This window comes from Hesperophylax consimilis, chromosome 11 (assembly GCF_061612785.1).
Source record: "Hesperophylax consimilis isolate HC1 chromosome 11, BYU_Hcon_1.0, whole genome shotgun sequence".
Classification (NCBI taxonomy): domain Eukaryota; kingdom Metazoa; phylum Arthropoda; class Insecta; order Trichoptera; family Limnephilidae; genus Hesperophylax; species Hesperophylax consimilis.
The window spans coordinates 626,786-648,573 of NC_142846.1; the positions used below are offsets into that span (position 1 = coordinate 626,786).

At 37.8% G+C, this 21,788-nt stretch overlaps 1 non-coding gene across 1 annotated transcript; it reads left to right on the plus strand.

The window, feature by feature from the left end:
* Nucleotides 1–17,982: 17,982 nt before the first annotated feature.
* On the plus strand, nucleotides 17,983–18,073 carry TRNAY-GUA (transfer RNA tyrosine (anticodon GUA)). The gene is given in 2 exon segments: nucleotides 17,983–18,019; nucleotides 18,038–18,073. It is a non-coding gene; the product is annotated as a tRNA-Tyr (tRNA).
* Nucleotides 18,074–21,788: the final 3,715 nt, after the last annotated feature.

The window sequence follows — 21,788 nt, forward strand, 5'->3', positions numbered from 1 at the left end:
TGACCTATGACAGAGGTGTTGGGTATCCATTAAATGGTTCCCGGGCCGGTGGTATCCATACCGACCTCCCAAATGGAATCTTATGTAATATTTATATTGTGAAGCTGAAAGTATTTACAAAAAAAAATTACACAGGATATTTGACTTTCAAGAGGAGAAATTTGCTTTTAGGATGATTTGTGGGACATATGTAGAATTTGATGGACATTTGTCTAGCAAATAAATCATTAATAATTAATAAAATATTTCAGATACCTACTATATCGCTCGTCTGATATGATTTACAGTTATCAAATTTAAACTAAGCTAGCCAAATCAATTGGGACTTAATAATATTCGAGTCTTTGTATTAATGTTCAACTATTGCTTTTTATATGAATACCGCACAAGAGTCTCAACTGCTCCCAACCGACACTTGCTCGCACTTGTCTGTTATGCGTTACATGCTTCTCGGTGTCAGAACGGAACTATTAACTTTTGCTGACGGTGTTGTCGATTGCTACGCCATTTTTAATTTTTGACACTTGAACTGTCCCCAAAGGGTCCAAAGGTCACAAAACACGACCAAAGGTATTTCAAGCAACACTTCAATACTGAATGATGGTCTTAAAGCAATCTTTCGATTCTGAAAAGTGTTTTTTCACCACGTCGATACTGAGAGTAGTTAATTTATTTATTTTAATTTCACTCAGATGGGCTTTTAGATGTTTATTCGTTTTCAAGACAAAACCTCTAAATCAGCGTAACATTACTAAAACAAAATACTTTACAATAGTACAATAAATAAATAGAAATAAGTCAAACCCGAGCTATGTATACTAGGGCAGTTTGTTCAATTAGATTTTTTGTTTATATTTGGTTAATTGATGCGTTAAATATGTCAACAACATCTTTATTATCATTACGGAGAACGGGATATAAATAAAACCGTTTTCAAGAAATATTTTTATAAGTGAACCTGCACGATCGTCTGAAAAGTATAAATCATAAGTTACAAAATAAAATATTTAATTTATTATCACCATATCAAAAAAAACCTCTCTAATTTGATTTTAATTTTTTATATCACTAAATTCAAATGTGACACTGACCGTAAACAGATACACTATTCTAGATAAATACGTACCATGATTAATCTGTGTTAAAATATAGATATACATTCATATAGAATATATATACATTCATATAGAATATATATACATTCATATAACACGCATATACATATATTCTTTTTTTAATTTTAGACTAATGTTTATAAGACAAGGTTTTATGCATAGCTTAAAGGATAACAAATAATTATAAGCAATAATTGGTCGCCTGAAATATCAATACAAATTGAAAATATCTCCAGATTAAAAATAAATGCCGCCAACGGGAATTGAACCCGTGCCTTGTGATGTCCGGTCAGTTGCTGTGGATCACTGAGCTATGTCGGTTTATTTCCAACAAGCCAAATAATTCAATATTTACGATTAGCTCAATCAACAATTACTGCTTATTATATTTTTACTCGGTAGATATTTTAAATTTGTATTGATATTTCAGGCGACTAATTATTGCGTATAATTATTTACAAATATATATATATACAAATACATTCATATTAAATAATTTGTATAATTTTATCTTATTTTTGTTATTTGTTTTGGGGGTGTTATGCCGTATTGCGCTAACTCATTCTTTAGCCAACGTTTCGGACAGCATTGCAGTGTCCATCATCAGGGCAGATGTGTTATTTGGCTAAAGAAGGAGTTAGCGCAACACGGCATAACACCCCAAAAACAAATAACAAAAATACTTTTGGCCGTGAAAATCTTAAATCATATTTATTTTAATCTCACTTTATTTTTTCCGATTTTATGTCCGGGTTAAATCTTCCCCATAGGAAAAAACTAAATCCTTCCATACACTTTTCCACAAATGATCATCTAGTCAATCAACATTATGCAAGTGCATTATATAAGCAAAATAAATACAAAATAATACAAGAACAACACGTCAACTCACCAGAGATCAAATGGGAAAATAATTCACCGACTCCAGATATTTTCATATCAGAGGGTTCGGCTCGGTAGAACTTCTAACAGGGCCTATAAATCCTACTGATCCCTCAACATAAACATTTAAAAAATCTTTCGTTTTCCTGCATGTATTTAAAATTACTGATTTTTGCATTTTTATATATAAATTTTTTGATGTATCTAATACCCCTAAATTTTGATTTTTATTTCCATTCCTTTTAAAATATTTTTATTTCTAACATGGTTTCTTTACATATTGTAATAAAATATTCAAGTAACATACACTTTGTTAATAACTTTAGAAAGATCTGTCTAAAAATCCCTACTTGAGGAAACATAAGACAAAAATGATCGTATCCTTTCAAAACATAACAAAAATATAAACGTCTGACTTCACAAATCCTTAAAATAATGTTAAAAAGTGTAAAAGTTACTAGTTAATCTGATTATAAAAATTCATACTCCAAAAATCCCCGATGATGTAATTCCAGTCATCAATTTTAAGTACTTCTAATAAATGTTTTTGAAGGTCTAAATTAAGAAAAAATAATAATTAGAAATGATTTTACTTTGATTAGTGAATAATCTCCTCCGAAACCAATTAAAATGATAAAACTTCTTTAAATCCTTCATAGAATATATAATCATATCACCTCGCATTGCGCAATGAAAATTATCAGTATAAAAATCAAATAATTAAATCTCATTATGAAATATTTGATAGTTTAAGCTGCCAAGTCAAGCGGTCTGCCGAAATTACAGACAAGACGTCTCTTTTCTGTCTCTAAAGCATTCCAAAAATGATGACTGCATTGATGTAATGTAGAAATCTGATATTCACAAATTTATTTTTCATTAAATTGTTTAAGCAAATAACCATTTTCTTTTATAATTAATGGGTTATTCGTTACAAAAAAGTTTTACTTAAATAAGTTGATAGATTTCTAATTAAAAATACTAAAAAAATTAGCAAATTTAAGATTATTTATATTATCTGATTTAAGGACAAGGAACAAGGTTAGTTGCTAGATTATTTATTTATTCATTTTCGGGAAATCGACAGTTTACATTTAATCAGTTTGTACACAAGAAGCTAATAAAAAAAATAGAAAATATTGGAATTCAAGGAACAGTTAAAGAATGGTTTAAAAGTTATCTTCATAAAATACACCAACACGTAAAAATTAACAATATTTTGAGTGAACCCACCTATTCCGAATTTGGAATTCCTCAAGGGACAGTTATAGGCCCAATATTTATCATTTATGTGAATGAAATGCTTACAGTACCAAAAAATGGAAAAATCATATCTTTCGCCGACGACACAGTTTGAATCATAGAAAAAAATACTTGGGAAGAAGCCTATCAAACTGCGAATATAGAAATAAACAACTTAAAACAATGGTTGGATAACAACTACCTCTCCTTAAACTCTGACAAAACCTATTTCATGACTTTCACATTATCAGACAAAATGCACCCAACAATCGATTCCAATATAACTATCTGTAGTGGTACACCACTACTTCATTCGAACGGAATTCTAGAAGTCTCGATTTTTCCAAACAAGCTTCTTGGATGTTCTTTTATTTATTTGTTTGGAAAATTCTACATGGCAACCAAATTGTTCCAGAAGCTTCTTCACCTTTTAAAAGCGACAGCATGAAGAAGTCAGTCAGTCATCAATCTGCCATCAGCTAACAAGGTGCTCAACGAGTGATAATCCGCGCACCTCACTTGCGCGAAGGACATTCTTCCCGGCTCTCATCATGGACTCCATAGGGATATCATCATAGCGTTTTGGCCCAGATCGCCGTCCCTGGCCAACGCTACATGGATTACAGCGCCCTGGTTTCAGCGTCTCTGACCAGCGCTTCATCCACGCTCCATGACCACCACGAGGACACGCAGCATCCTCACTGGTCTACCAGCTCCCCCTTCAACTGCCTACAAGGTCCACCGTACCTTTGGCCTTCCCGTCAGCACTGGAGTACTGATTGCCAAGATCGCCAGTGCCTGACATACAACGAGTCCGGTCACCAGCGCCCGGCGTCGACTCACAGACCCGCGCTTGACCTGCCATCACAGCCAGCATCCGGAGAATACTACATCTGTCCAACGTCATCTCATCACGGCTACCTGACTCATCAAATAAACACTCTGACCTTCACAACATCTTTCATTCCGTGCCTCCTCGTGGTGGTCATGGAGCGTGGATGAAGCGCTGGTCAGAGACGCTGAAACCAGGGCGCTGTAATCCATGTAGCGTTGGCCAGGGACGGCGATCTGGGCCAAAACGCTACGATGATATCCCGATGGAGTCCATGAGCAGAGCCGGGAAGAATTTCCTTCGCGCAAGTGAGGTGCGCGGATTATCACTCGTTGAGCACCTTGTTAGCTGATGGCAGATTGATGACTGACTGACTGTTGATATCTAATGGATTTTTTTTTTTCCGAGGTGCAAAGTCTCTTGTTAGGAGCTTTTTTTCTCGTTGTCTGAAGTGCGCAGGTACCTGGAGGGGGGGTTTTGTGCCCTATGTGCGGGCTGCCTTTAGGCGACTGAGTGATGTGAGATTGTTTTTTTTTTATTTTGGTATGTGTGATTTATTTATTTATTTTTAAAAATATATTGTTTTAAGCCCGCACATTAGGGGGGGAGTAGAATGGAGATGGGGTATGGGTATTTGGAGAGGGTGTCGCTTGGATTGGGTTTACCCAGGCTAGAGATGCTGGGGTTGGGGTTTGATGCTAGGTTGCTGAAGAAAGTTTTGGCCAGATCGACTATGTGTTTCCTAAGTGGGGGGATTTTCGTGCCTGAATTTATTATCGAGTTTCTGACAAACCATGGACTTTTGGTGTATCGTCTGAGCGTTGCATTTTGGAATTGTTCCAGACGTTTGGTGTTCCCCGTGGCCCAGATGGGGGAGGCGTAGGTAATGATAGGTCTGATTTTAGCGCGGTAGATGGTGAGTTTATTGTAAAGAGAGGTTTTTGAGTTTGCATGAAGGAGGGGGTAGAGGGCACTAGAGGTTTTCCTGGCCTTGTTAAGCGTTTCTGAAATGTGGGCGGTCCAGGAAAGTTTTTTGTCAAGGGTCACTCCAAGATATTTGGCGGTGTTGTGCCATGGTATGACTTCGCCGTGAAGAGTTACAGCCCTCCAAGGGGTGCAACGGTTCTTTCTATGGGAGAAGAAAACCGCTACACTTTTGGAGGGGTTCACATCGATGCGCCACTTGTCATACCAGTCTTGGAGTTTGTTGATGTCTTGTTGGAGTCGGTAAGTTATCATCCTGGGAGAACTGTATTGCGCCAGAAGGGCCGTGTCGTCGGCGTAAATTGCTTTTTTGGAGTGGGGGGTTGAATTTTCTGGAAGGGGAATATCGTGTGTGTAGATATTGAAGAGGGTGGGGGACAGCAGGGATCCTTGGGGGACGCCTGCTGTCATGAAGCGAGTGGTGGAGAGGGCACTGCCGTACTTCACTTGGAAGGTGCGGCGATGTAGGAAAGATTTTAGGGTCCCGAGTAGCTGGGGATCGATCCCTGTTTCGTGGAGTTTGAAAAGTAGGCCGTTGAGCCATACTTTGTCGAAAGCTTTGGCTATGTCCAGGAATATGGTGCCAGTTGACCGCTGGGAGTTGAAGCCGCCGAGAATGAGTTCGGTGACTCTTAGGAGTTGATGAAGGGTAGAATGTTCAGCTCTGAAGCCGTGTTGCTCGTCGGGAAGTGTAGAGACTTCGTGTAAATGCTTGAGGAGCCTGGTGAGGAGGATTTGTTCGAAGATTTTTCCAATGTTGGAGAGGAGGCTGATTGGTCGGTGGTTTTCGCACTGGAGCCGGTCTTTGCCAGGTTTGGCTAAAACGATGACGTGGGCGTGCTTCCGGCTTTTGGGGAAGTGGCGCAGTCGAAGGGCGGTGTTGAAGAGGTTTACTAGGGCCAGAATTGTTTTGCGGGGGAGGGCTTTTAGTGCGAAATTTGTGATGCCGTCGGGACCTGGAGCTTTTTTGTTCTTCCGACTTTTTATAGTTCGGCGAACTTCTGCGGGTGTGGTGAAATGAATGTTGGTGGAGGGGAGGTTGTTGAAGATTGAGTTTACTTTGCGGTTGACGTTAGTAATGTGTATGGGGTCGGCGTGTTTGAGGCTGGGGCTAAATTGTTTTTCTAGGCTGTCTGCGAACGCCTCAGCTTTGTCCGGGTCGTCGAAGACGAGCCCGGATGAGGTTTGGATGGGGTGGTTTGGTGTGGAGGTGGTTTGAAGGGCTTTTGCAAGTTTCCATAAGGAGCCATCTTGTAGGTTGATGCTTTGTAGCTTGTCGTTCCAGGTTGAATTGGAGTGCTCTGTTAGTGCTTTTTTAATTTGGGCTTGAAGGCGGTTGATGACCGTTTTGATTCTGGGGTTTTGATATTTGTGCCATTGGCGACGAAGGGAGTTTTTTGTTTGGATGAGTGATTTTATTGGAGAGGGGAGAGAATCTTGGAGTGGGGGGGGGCTTTTCATGAGGTGAGATTTTGAGGCTTCGGATATTGCTGAGGAGATGGTTTCGGTGAGTTCGTCAACCGCGAGGTCCAGGTCCGCGGTGTTTTGGATGGATGAATTTATTTGGGTTTTTTCGCCGACTCTGTGCGAAAAGTATGTCCAATCAGTTTTGGTTTTCATTGTAGGTGGTGGCGTGGGGGCGAAACGTTGGAGGGTTAACAACACGGGGTTGTGGTCAGAACTGAGGTCGGTGATGGATTCAATACAGTAATTCCAGGATGATTTGTAGAATAGAGCTATGTCGAGTACGTCGGGGGTGTAGCCCAGGTCGGAGAAATGGGTGGGGTCCACGGGGGCGACGGCTATGGTGTCTGGATGGGTATCGAGAAATTTGTGTAAAAAGATGCCGTTGGGGTTGGTGACTCTACTATTCCAGGCGGGGTGCTTTGCGTTAAAGTCTCCCGCTAGGATAGTAGGTACGTCGCCGCCAAGAAGTAGCTCGAGATCCGACTCCCGTAGCCGCTGCTGGGGGGGGTTGTAAATCGAGCTAAGTCTCAGCGGGCCGGAGTGTTTCGTGTATATGGTTATGGTGGTGCATTCGAGCGTTGTTAATGTGGGTGTGGGGTTGTGTAAGTGTGCGAGTTTAGTTCTCACGTAGATGGCGGTGCCGCCTCCGCGAGAGTGTGTGCGGTCATTCCGGTACATCGTGTAGTTTGCGATTTTTGGTGTGTGAGCGGGGGTGAGGTGAGTTTCGTTGATTAATAAAATGTCCAATTTGTGAGTGTTGGTGAACAGACGGAGCTCTGGGAGTTTGTTTCCGATACCGTTTGAATTCCAGAATGCAATGCGTAGCGCGGAGGGCAGGGTAGTCGAGCTAGCCATTTTAGTTGGAGAAAAGACCAAAGATTTGGGGGACTGCTGCTAGAAGGATGGTGACGTAGTCGGACGGTGAGCCCGCCGACATGAACTTTGGGAGGAGATCGAAGAAGAGTTCTCCGATCTTGGAGAAATTTATTTTGGCGATAAAATCGAAAAAACTGAAGGGGGGGGCGGTAAAGGGGGGGTGGTAGAGAGGGGGCGGTAGAGAGGGGGGCGGTAGATAGGGGGGCGGTATAAAGGGGGGCGATAAGGGGGGCGGTGGTTGTGAGGGGGACGGTATGGGGGGCGTTAATGTTAAGGGGGGCGGTAAGGGTTGGGGGGGCGCTCGGGTTTGAGGCCCTGGCGTAGGAGATGGTTGGGTCAGATGGGCGGGAGGAGAAGGTGGTTTGGGAGGGTACCTGCGCACGTGAGTTTGTTCGGAGGGCGGATGGTGCTGGTCTCTTTGGGCAGAGAGAGTAGTTGGCGGTGTGGGGTCCAGAGCAGTTTGCGCATTTGCCGGGGCCGTCTTCCCTCTGCTTCAGGCATTCAGCGGTGAAGTGAGGCCCCGCGCATTTGACGCAGCGGGGGGGGAGGTGGCAGCCCTTCGAGGAGTGTCCGAAGAACTGGCATCGGTGGCATTGGGAGGGGGCAGATTTCTGATCAAGGAATTCCACCTTTATGATAAGGTGGAATATGGAGGTAAGTTGGAAGATCTGCCTCCCTGTTTCTCCGTGGGTGAGCTGGACGAGCACCATTGGTACGTCGGTGCGGTCGGGTCCAGCTCGCATTCTTGTCACTGAAATCACCGGGAGTTGTTGGTTTTCCAGCTCCACTCTGATTTCTTCGGTGGTTATTGATGTAGGGATGCCACGGAGAACTGCCTTTGTCGTTTTGTCTTCGGACAACTCGAAAGTGTGGAAGGGGGTCAGCTGCTCATCAAGCATCTTTGTCGCAAGACGGAAACTGGAAGAGTTGGAGGTGGTGAGTGCGATGCCGTGGGGGATGACCTTTGCGTGGGCGATGTTTACCCCCGCCGCCATCAGTTTTGTACGGAGGGCGTTCCAGTTTGTTGCAGATTTGATTAAAATGGGCGGAATTTTGGCCGTGCGGTGAGAGTGTGCGGTGGGGGTGGTGAAGGGGCCAGCGGTAGCGGGTACGTCGGTGATGATGGTTTCAGTTGGGTCGGAGTCCGGGGTGGTCAGGATGGTGAAGCTGTTATGGGTCGGTATCGGTGAAGAGGGGCGGGGGGAAGAGGCGGGGCCCTCCTTTTCTTCCGGGCAGGGGCACTCCATTCACCGTTCAGCGGGGGGAAATCTTCCGTGGGCTGGGGGGCGTGGATTTGTGCGGTGGTGGTCGGTTGGAGTATGGTGGTGAGGTTTAGCTGGGTCTTGGGAGCAAGCTTGGTTTGCGGCGGGGCGGGGGCCTTTACGGGTGACACTATGGGAGACAGGAGCTGAGGAGTGTAGTTTGTAGTCGGGAGCCTGGGTGGTGGTGTGGTGGTCGAAAGCGAGGTCGTGGCTGTGGTGGCTGGTGGGAGAGTGGTAATAAAAGCTTGAATGACTGCCAGAGGTGGGTTTTTGGTGCGGAGGTCATTCAGTAGCGACTCGAGGTTTTGTGTCAGGTTCATGACTCCGACTGACTCGGCTGGCCTGAGTTCTGGTTTGCTGGTTTTTTTTTACACTGAAGTTCGACTGTGGCTCGTTAGTTCCTTCACGCTCGACACTGACTCGACTCACTGGACTGACTCGACTCACTATGACTAGCGAGTTCCTTCACGCTGGCTCGCGAGTTCCTTCACGCTGACTGACTGACTTCTTCACGCTGTCGCTTTTAAAAGGTGAAGGACTGACTGACTTCTTCATGCTGTCGCTTTTAAAAGGTGAAGAAGCTTCTGGAACAATTTGGTTGCTATGTAGAATTTTCCAAACAAATAAATAAAAGAACATCCAAGAAGCTTGTTTGGAAAAATCGAGACTTCTAGAATTCCGTTCGAATGAAGTAGTGGTGTACCACTACATATCCATAACTCTTGTAATAATTATACTGACAACTGCAATTCACCTAAATGCTCAAAAATCTCAAAAAAGTAATATTAAATATTTAGGCATAATTATAGACCAACATATTAAATGGACAGAACATATTACGCAAACTGTAAATAGAATGCGTAAACTTTATTACGTATTCCTCAAACTAAGAAATATATTACAAAAATCTTTGCTACTAAAGGTTTACTATGCATTAGTCCAATCAGTTCTACAATACGGAATAATAGGATGGGGAGGAGCGTATAAAACCAACTTAACCCCACTTGAAATAGTACATAGAAGACTCATCAAAATAATTCTAAAGAAACAATTAGACTATTCAACCCAAAAATTATTCGATGAATTCAAAGTATTACCAATTAATAAAATTTATCAAAAAAACGCATTACTACAAATCCATAAAGACAAACTAACAATAAAGTCATTCAGCACCAGACCGAGAACCTTAGGACAAATAATAATCCCTAAACTTAATACTACAACAGCCCAACATCATTACACATACTCAGCAATAAAATGCTTTAACGAACTCCCTATAGAAATATAATCCGAGAGGAATTATGAAATTTTTAAACAAAAACTCAAAAAACATTTTACTATTAAATAATTTCTAAGCATGTGTTACGATGTGCCAACCTATATTTACATTATGTACAAAACAAATGCCATCTTATATTTATCATTATTTATAAAAAAAATTTCATTATGTACAAAAAAAAAATTGCAACTTATATTTTCATTATGTATAAACAAAGTAGTCCTTCATGCATCTAAATTGTAACAACTGATAAGTATGTATAGTACTGTCAATTTGATAGTGCTCCCTCCCTAAACACGAGAGTTTCTCAATTAGGGAGGTATTGTTACCACTAATATTATATATATTGTTTAATTATGTATTATATGTATATTGGTTAATAAATAAAAAAAATATAAGCAATAATTAGTCGCCGGAAATATCAATACAAATTGATAATATCTCCCGGGTAAAAATAGATGCCACCAACGGGAATTGAACCCGTACCTTCTGATGTCCGGTCAGGTGTTCTGAACCACTGAGCTACATCGGCTTATTTTCAAACCGCCAAATAATTCAATATGTACTAGTACCTCAATCAACAATTACTGCTTATAATATATTTTTCACCTGTAAATAAAAAAAAAGTAATATATAGTAAAATAAAACCGATTATGGAATTCCTCCTTGTGACTTTACCTTTACTGAGACAGCATAATAAGAAATAAGTTATTTAAATTTGTGAGAAAGGAATATGAATTAAAAAATTTATACAAAACAAAAGATTATATAAAACGAAAAATTTACAAAACAATACATTTATAGCCACGGAGAGAGGTTGTAGATATATTATATAAAAGGCTTTAGATTGTTACACTATTACGCATTAGAACTGAATCGGTTCATAATATAATAAGGTTTTCATAACATCATCTGAAAAAGTAAACAAATTAATCCTCAAAACGAAAAGTTATAAAATCAGAATATAACTCTAATATGAAATAGTTACAAGAAGGTGCATTCGTATTCCGGTACTTGGATTACATCATCCAATATCGAATCCTTTTCCTCTTGTCTTTGTGTTTGGAGAAATATTTTTTACCTACGTGGCATAATGGAAAAAAATAATAACACACAGGTAAGTTTTTCTTCATCTTCGGATCTACCGGATCTGCCCTGATGATGGACACTGCAACGCTGTCCGAAACGTCGGCTAAAGAAGGAGTTAGCGCAACACGGCATAACACCCCAAAAACAAACAACAATAATAACACACATATTGTAATAATCATTCTCTTTATATACAAATATAATGACAAATGTTGAATATATACTCATATTTGAGTATGAACTCTTTCAACAATTATATCAAATCCCGCAGAGCAACAAAAAAAAAAAATGAACCAATAAACCAATCCAACCATACAATCGAATCAAGAACGAAAAAAAACCATTACTTTACCGTCAGAAATTCATTATCTACCGACATGAACAAAAAAAAAGTGACATTATTGTTAACAAAATTTCCTTTACGTACAATAACTAGTTCTACCACGTTGGACGCCAATGTGACAATTAATATTATAAATGTATAGATTATAACAATTGATTGTAGTAAAAACCCATTGATCGGCCACATTAGCACTAATATAATAGATCAATAATAGTAATATCCAAAAGGAAATGAAACACCAGGTTCTAGTAAACGAAATATAATTTATTTTAAGCTTGGATTTATAAAAGGACTCTATTTGCATTTTATTTAATTTATATCTCAAGGGTGGCCAGGAACTCGAAGATGATTCCTGAAAGTTTTCTTCGACATGGTAGTCATCCCAGATGATTAATGAGCAGTCACTATCAATTTTCCAGTATAACTTCGTTTGGAAATACTACAAACTCTGTGTGTATCATCAGTAGAAATTTTTAGCGGGAATGTCGCTCGCGTGTACGGTTCGGCCTCCTTCCAAGAGTGTAGTGCAATGCCAGATGATGCGACGGCTAAAAGCAATTTTACAAGTAGATCTGACTTTGGCTGAGAGAAACTTAATTAAAAATGTTTTTCCAAACCTCCTGGAGCATCAAGGAAAAATATTTTCCTTCGTTCTAATCAGTCGATGCCAATAACACATCTAATCCTTTTTTTGGTCGATGTTCATCTTTCGAATTCGTCATCGCCAGCATCTTCTTCATTCATGGCCATACCTACGATTCGTATTAGCTAGCTAGTTTCACACTACAATGGTCGATTTTCTTATGAAATATAATATAACCTTATTTTCTTGAGATCCATTTAAGCTATTTTATTCTATACCTGTTCCCTGACCCCTCTACACAGTGTCCAAATAATATTGACAACAGTGCCCACCTCCTGAGTATGGAGTCATTTACTATTGCTACCCTGAGCTGGTGACTCATCAGACAGACAAAGCCTGATTGATAAATCAGGTTTTGTCTGTCTGAGACATCATCATATCTACCCCCCTAACAGCCTGCCGGGGCAAAGTCGACCATGGGTCCGTCCATTACGTCCGGCCGTAGATTCCCACATTATTTTAGAGAATTGATAGGGCAAATTCAACCTTGGGTTTGTCCAATACACCAGGGCCGCGCGTTGCATATTTTTGTGTACGGCTACTTCACTTACGTCGTTAAGATTCTGGCTTTATGATGACCGCCGCTAACCTTGAAATGCCACAAAACTCCTTTGTTATTTCGAAGCGCATAACAATTATTTTTCTATCAATCTTACGGTTTTTATTATCAGTGAATTTTATTGGCTAGTGCCATTGGTTTTCACCCATCGTCGTCGAGAGTTCAATTCCTCGGCTGGCTATGTCCTCCATCACTGGACAAGCAACAAACAGGTTCCGCTTATAATGATGGCGGTGGGAGATTTTAAACTATTGTCAGCATATCCCGAATTTGGGAGGTGGATTTGAGTACCGCTGCCCCGGGAACCATTTATCTTAACAAACGGACTGCAATCTTTAGAGCACAGGCGTCAGGTAGGTATGCTGTCCTTGTTCTATCGGTATTACAATGGAAGTTGCTCTGAGGAACTAGCGTCATTGATCCCTTCGGCACCGGTGCGTAGTCGGGATACACGCCAAACGCGCGCCCAACATTTGTACACGGTTGACATCTGTCACATGAGAACGGGTCGCTTCTACGATTCGTTCTTAAGTTCAACAGCTCGGCTGTGGAACGAACTGCCGGCCTCTGTGTTTCCTCCCTCCTACAACATGGGACTCTTCAAGACCCATATTCACTCCTTTCTCTCCACAAAAAGACCCTCCACACAGCATTCCCAAATATGATATAGGCCCTGAGGGAAATTATTTTCTTCAGGGCCTCCTGTGTGGAGTTAATATAAAAAATAAAAAAAATTGGGTAACCAACACTTCTGCCACCCCAAGTAATTTGCTACGTTTGATGACTTATCAGGGGTGCCCGGGTTCATGGGGGTGAGGTTTGTGTAGGTCTTGGTGGCGGTTACTTTTGCTCACCTACTGCGGGGCAGGCCGGGTCAGGAGAGACTGGTCGTGGGAGACCTTTTGATCCAGCCAGACATTCTTGACAGTGGAAGGGATGGATACATAAGTCTATCACTCCTGGACACATTGACCCCCAGATTCCTAACCACCCCCACACCCTTTTCCTTTCCAGAACTTAGTCTTTTCCATTAAAAAGACCCTTCACACAGCATCCTCAAAGGTGACATAGGGCTTTGTCCTGAGGGCTTTTTTTCACTCCTGTGTGGAGCTAAGGTTGGAAAAGAGAATGATTGTATTTCGTAACAAAAATAATGCCTTTTTTAAGCAGTTGACGATGCAAATTGCTATCCATCGTAAAAAGGTTCTCCACTTTTATGTGACAAACAAAACGCTTTAGACAAAGTAGAACTTTAAAATACCTACAAGCCAAAAGTTAATTTTGATCGTTTGCCGTTTTGCACAAAAATGACTTATTTCAGTTTTCTACTATTTCCACACCAAGCTAAGAGCTTGTGTAGTGAAGACTAGGACAAGTTGTCGTGGAAAGGATTCTTACCCGCGACTTTCCGTTCAGGTAACGAGCATCATCTCGAGCGCCACCAAACCAATCCAAGCAAAACAAATTTTTAAAATGTCAAATTGTATTATGTCGTCAAATTTGCTTTTGTTTGTATGGACGTGTCTTTAAAATGATAAAGAATCGTTTTAAAAGTACAATATACACCGTTGTCGAATCGAAAAAATCTAAAAGGTATTTATTGTTTTTGTGTTTAATTCGTAGAAATCCTTTTAAGTTTTTTAAATTTAATTAAAATAAATTTAATAATATAATTACTAAGTTCTGCAAGTATATTTTGGTTTTTGTTATTGTTACAGCTGTTTCGGCTTTCAATGCCATTTTCAAACTGTGGTTATAACCACGTTTAGACGACTTATTCATATGAATTTATTTTACCCCCTTTCAATTTAAAATGATTTATTACCGGTTAAATTGATTTACTGATATTCATTCATATTCAGTGGGGGGTATTTTGAAGTCTGTTTTCCCCACATTAATGTTATCTCAATTGTTTAATAATGATGTGGCTGCTATTAATTTATTTAAATTTTTTATTATTTAGGTTTTGTGAACATACTTAGAAGCGGGGAATAAATACATTTCGTTACTTTATTAATTAATTTTATATTAGGGTCATTGGTTCTTTTATTGATTTCTAATTGTTCAAGTAAATTTAATCTAAGGCCATTTATTTCTATATGTGAGGGTTTAAGTTCATTGTTGTCAAGCGGGACGTGATTATTCAAGATACTATTTTAAAACAAGATTTCAGGCTCTCCAACTAAAAATACGTAAACATTCACTGCGTTTTTATTTCTAAACCTACCTTAAGTAGTGCTAGACAAAATGATACGAAGTGAAAGGATTTATATATATTTTTACGCAACTTATTTACCGCTTTCAAACTAACTAATTTATGACATGCTCTACCAGATATCGCCTGTCCATCTAGTGTTGTGCAAATCTCTGGTAGACGTGCAGAGTATAATATGATTGTATACGGCTTAGTGCGCAGTGAGTAGTGCGCAGCGGATGAGCGAGCGGTGAAGCGATGTTCGGGAACTGTATGTAAAACTGTTCGAATTATCCTGAAAGATTTTACGGAGATTTTCAGTCCTTTGTTTGAAGCGTTGGAAAGGTTGGGGGCAGAACGGTGAGGATGTACGTTTATTTTATGATTTAATATTACATACACTCTATTATTATCATCATTTATTATTCCCATTATTTCAAAAATTAATATATTATAATAACTGTTGGGTTACTTCGAATTAAATCAATAGTTAGGCAGTTCTGGTGTTTAATGGAGGCTACGCACGCTTAGAAATATTTCAGATGCTTTAATTTAATGTTGCCAGTAGAATACTTCTTCGCCTTTCAATTAATCGAAAAGCCCAGGAAATAAAGTATCAGACCAAAGTCTTTGGTTTTTTTTAGAAAATTAACACACTTTTTGTTGATGTATTAATAATTAACTGTGAGTTGATGGTTTTCATTTGAAAACATAACTTTTCTCTCTTCAGTGTACAAATTCACGACGCGGTGTACAATATTAATTTTGGAGTACACGTGGACACATTCTTCCATTTGTTGACTAAGCCTTGAGAAGTCCTGTTTTAACATGATCGTTTTGCATTTCACCTGTCTGCAAATTTGTTTGTACGTTCCGTTTCCCTTTTAAGATGGTGGCCATTTTGATGTTTCTGTATTTTTTTTCTAATGCGAAATAGTCGTGTATTTTGGACTTTATTATTATATTTTTTCAAAATACCTGCCCCAAGAACGTTCGAAAAAAGGATTGTCATTTAGATAGTGACGTTTCTTTGGAGAAATTGCAAAATCGTTATTTGAAATAAAATAATGTTACGTGAAATAAATTATGGTTTACAATTAGGTGAGTAGGTATTTAAGTACCTACTAACGAATCTTCTGATTTCAGAGGAAATTTGATATTTTATTTATATTTTTTAATTTAAATAATTTTTAACATTTATTTAAAGGAATGTGACCTTACTGGGGTTCCCCGTTCTAAGGTCAAATTGTACAATGTACATGGTCATTTATGTGAATTATAAATTGAATTTTTTTTAGTACGTAAATTTCTTTTAAATAATTTTTGTAAATATTCACGATATGCAGGAGGAAAATAAAGCGATTTAAAAGAAGAAAAACCAAAAATTATAAAAAAAATTGGACGCGAAGTCTACGCTGTTCACAGAATTATTAGTCTAAAAAAGAAAGTGGACGCGAAGTCTACGCTGTTCACAGAATTATTAGTCTAAAAAAGAAAGTGGACGCGAAGTCTACGCTGTTCACAGAATTATTAGTCTAAAAAAGAAAGTGGACGCGAAGTCTACGCTGTTCACAGAATTATTAGTCTAAAAAAGAAAGTGGACGCGAAGTCTACGCTGTTCACAGAATTATTAGTCTAATAAAGAAAGTGGACGCGAAGTCTACGCTGTTCACAGAATTATTAGTCTAAAAAAGAAAGTGGACGCGAAGTCTACGCTGTTCACAGAATTATTAGTCTAAAAAAGAAATTGGACGCGAAGTCTACGCTGTTCACAGAATTATTAGTCTAAAAAAATAAATAACTCATATATATATAAATATACTACATACGTCAATCAATTAATTAATTATTCTAATATTCCAAACCTCTGGGCCTCAAAATAAAATAAATACGAGAAAAAAAACATGCGTGATGAAAATAATTAGTAATTCTCTTCCAAACTAAAGTAGCTTTAGCTTTCAAACCTTTTAAAAAGTAACAAGAATACTGTGTTAACTCTAAAGACTGATATCATTGGATTTTGATAAAAAAAACTAGTGCAATCTTCAACAGGCTAAGCGCGGGATAATTTTTTTTAAATAGTTCATTCATTTATTATTTTCTTTATTTGTTTGGTGTTTGGTCATAGTAGTTACTTTATTCATCTAATATTTGGAATTTTATTTTTTATTTTGCATCTAAATATATCTAATAATACCTACCAATAATCTTTCCTCGAGACTCGCAAAACAACCAAACATTAAAACTTTTATCAAATACAGATTAATGGGATCGTTCATCCATTGTCTCCTCAACAACCCTTTGTAGAAAGCTTTGGCAGAAAATCTCCCACCCTTCACTTACACCTTCTCTATATAGGATTGACAGAGGGTACTGTCAATCCGCAAAAGATTAGAAATATCTTTTTGATCAATGTTAAACGTAACATTTGGAAATAAACGTGGATGGAAAACACCTGCACTTTGTTCGTCTGTACGTAAATAGAAATTGCTATAATATACCGCGAGACTTTGGGGGATATATTTATCACGATAATCTATGAAAACTCTATGGAACGTGCAATAATATAAACATGTACACCTCGTTCCACGCTCATACCGCGAGACTTTGGTGGTAGTTATTCACGATAATCTAAGAACAAAACCATATTACAGTTTTTAAAGCATATATCTAATTACAAAAAAATGACAATTGTTCAGTGTAATTGTAGCTTTACTTTTATTGAATCGATTAATAACTACAGCAAAATTTGGCTTCAGAAATTACTAGGAAAAGAATTGACTAGTTATTAAAAAAAACGTTGTGATAAAAGTTATTGCAAATCTCCTAGCCAACAAACCTTGAAGTAATCGTAAGTCATTAAAAACCCTCTTACCAAAACCTAGTTCACCACATAACGATATCGCCTAGAGAGGAGGACTAAGAAAAATATTCTTTATCTGTTTTTATATGTATTTATCTTATGAGGTGTCTTCTTAAAAGTCATTAATTAGTGTTGGTTCCTTTCACATCCTTCCATCGGAAACATGCTATTCCTCTACAGGTTGTGTTTGATATGTACACTGTACATAGACACCTAGCTTTATTTTTACATCTCGGATTGAAATGTATATTCTTGACTAAAGCCGATTAGCGGTCACTTTCTCTGACGTCAGCGAGTGGCGAATGTGAATCACAATAAGTTTAAGTACTAACAGAGTACAGTAACAGACACACCTTCGATAGCTCAGTTGGTAGAGCGGTGGACTGTAAAGTTGAATGATTGTTGTTATCCATAGGCCGCTGGTTCAAATCCGGCTCGAAGGAATCCATTTTTTTGGAAATAAAATATGCAAAACGCGGCATTTCAACTGAAAAAAACAAGTTCAGGCTCTCACTCTTAAATTAAATATCTATAGTATATCCTAATAAACCTTTTTTTACAGCCTAACACCTCAATCTGTCTCATGACGAGGGACGAATTACATTTAGGAAGAAAATTCTAATCTACTTCTTATTTTATAACTGCCATACAGCCTAACACAAATTTTGCTTTTATTTTCTAAACGCGTTCATAAGAATATAAATATATGTTATTAAAATAAATACCAAGATTTAATAATAGCATTTTCAATAACATGTGTTCCAAATTATGTCTTCTGCGTATCTAAATTTCTATAACAAACAATAAACAGTGTTAATCTAAAGTTACTCCCAGGTAAGTATACTCCTGTATAGTTATTAACTGCAAATACAGACTTTAAATAAATAATAATATATGTTAATACATTCCAACAAAGCATATTAACAGCAAATACAGAATTTAAATAAATAATAATAAATATTAGTAAATTCCAACGTATTTGCAAATACAGAATTTAAATAAATAATAATATATGTTAATACATTCCAACACAGCACATTCACTGGTCTAATACCTACATCATTGTATGTATATCATAATTTTGTAGTTTCTAGTGTTTCTACTGTTTTTCCAGTTTTAATAATAAGATATGGCATTTAAAAAATATATTGTGTAGTTGTACCATGGCCCTTAAGGTGATTTTTTCACAAAAACGGCGCTATACAAATCATCCAAATATTATTATAATTAGAACATTATATTCTCAAAACGTTTTTTTGATTTCATACCCGAGGTATGAATCTATTAAGGAACTCCGAATTGCTTTTGATTTGTGACTTAGGTAACTACCGAAGGACACGCAAAAACGCACAAGTAGGTACCCAAAATTAAACTCGATGCACCTCGGCGGGTAATATTCGGAATCATAGTACGAGAGCCCACGACCAAAATTTTTGTCTCATAGCAATACGGCCAAAACCGCATCAAATCGATAGATACGATTATCCTGAACTCGAAAATACCAATATCAGACATTTTCCGCGTAGCGTTTGATCTGACCGAATTTTCAAAATTGTCAAAGAATTTTACCGAACTGCATCATAGCAATATGTCTGATTTGCAGACTGTAGTTGAATGATAGTTCTGAGATACCGGAAACATATTTTTCAGACGTTAGTGGTGTAGCGCAAACCCGTAAAATCACTTAAGAAAATTAAAAATGAGACAAAAAAATGTCTCATAGCAATACGTCTGAAAATCTTTTTTATTAGTAAATTTTGGTTATTTGATGCGAACAAAACAATTTTCAGACGGAAATGTGAACGCATTAAATTTTGAGACCGTTTTGAAAATGTTAACAAATTTTACCGATCGGTATCATAGCAATATGTCTGAAAATTGTTGGACATGATAAAATAAGTTGTCCACATGTGCAAAAAACTTATATCAGACAAATTAAGTGTAGCACCTTCTCTATCAGACAACTTTTCGATACTCAGATATCATTTAAAAATCGTATTGAGGCATCTTGAATTTTCTGAGGCTGTTGAAATTAAATACTGATTGATTTGATAGTTTTGGTTTTATTTAAAGCACACTTGAGTAACTTTTACAAAAGAAATAAGTAATGACATCTGTCATCTGTCAAAGTACATATAATAGACAAGGGAGATTCTTGAATATCTATGAAGGCTGTAAATTTAAAAAAAACATTTAACAGAGGCGTCGGCCAGGCGACTCCGAAACGTTATTTTCGTTTTTGGGAGTATATGCTACACTTAAAGTGTCTGAAAACAGGTTTTTGGTAGTCATGGGAGCAATACGAAAAGTTGAAAAAAAAATTATCCGTATTGCTATGATACAGGTCGGCTAAATTTGTTGACATTTTCAAAAATGCGCTCAGGCTATATGCTACGCGCAAAATGTCTGAAAACAAACTTTTTCGTAATACAATTATAAAATCTATGTACATTTTCACTATCAGACGTATTGCTATAATACCGACTGTCTTTTTTTTTTTGACACAGCAGAAATGGCCTCCCACGCAGTTGCTACACTTTCGACCGTTACTACACACCTAGTCGGGTTCAGAATCATACAATCTAACGATTTTATAGGGTTTTTGCCGTATTGCTATGAGACATGGTTTTGGTCGTGGGCTCTCGTACTATCAGGCAAAGGTTGAAATTCCCAACATCGCAAATCCTTGATTTGTTTTGTGTTGTTCAAGTACAGACATTATTATGTTTTGTAATGTTCAGGCACAAATATTAATATGTTTTGTGATGTTCAGGCACAAACATTATTATGTTTTGTAATGTTCAGGCACAAACATTAATATGTTTTGTGATGTTCAGGGACAAACATCATTATCTAAAGAATTTAATTTGCCGCAAATGTATATACAATAAAATTATGTCCGATAGTGAGTTCTTAGGAGATTTTGCACTAAAATTATAATTACGATAAAATTTATTTTTCCGACCATTTCAATTTTTTAAAATTGAATACCTACAAAAAAACATTTTTGTTACGTGGACCTCACTAGGTACATCAAATGATAATAGATATTTGTTTTCATTCGTCAAACGAAGATATTATTGTGTCGTCAAGAAAATAATAAACAATAGAATCGTCCCAAACTTCCGACAAAAAGAAGCCATTCAATGTTTGCTAAACATATTATGAATGCATACAATGGGCACGAGGCGAAGAAAAAACTACATTGGAATCCTCTTCAAAAGGAATGGAATACAATAATAATAATTATTATTATTGGTTCTTGGTCCTCAATTGTTGTCCCAGATTAACGTCAACATTGATTACAAAAAACTGTCAAAGTCTGCTCTTCATTGAAAATCTTAAAACAAATATTTTTTATTTTTATAACATTAACCCCACGAAATAATTTCCCATAATGTCATCGTTTGTGATGCTGTGTGTAAGGTCTTAAAGAAAAGGAAGTTCTGGAAAGTTAAAGGTATGAGGAATGGCTGGGAATCTAGGGATCAGTGTGTCCAGGAGTGACAAACATATGAACATATTCCTCCCACTACGGCGCAAGGAGATGGGTCGAGAGGCCAGTTGAAGATGTTAAAGGGTCTCCCCAAACCAGCCTTTCCCGATCTGGCACGCCACGCAGCTGGTGGCAATGGGCATCCTGAAAAAATCTCACCCGAAAGGACAAATTTCACCCCATGAACCCGGACTCCCGGGGTGACGGTACCCACACCCGCCTCCCAAATTTTTTTGGTTCTTAAATCAAACAAAGCGCATAATAATAATATTTAAAAACTTATTTGTGAAAAATTCAATTAATCAAATTATTAGAAAAAGCTATAAAGAAATAAAATAATTAACTTCGTAAATACCACAGGTAAATACTAGAGTTAAATATATATTTGCATGCCCCAAACTAAACTTTTCCTTGGCCCAAATCTATCAAACTCACCAAGGAAAATGTTTCTTTAATGAATTACCTGACGAAATTAGAAGCATTAATGATAAAATACGAATACAGAAGTGAATCAAAAATATTTTACGGAAATCATTTACAAAAAAAAACTGAAAATCATAAAAATAATCGTATAATATTCTCATAGTGATTTGTTTTTGGGGTATTATGCCGTATTGCACTACCTCCTTCTTTAGCCAACGTTTCGGACAGCATGGCATAAT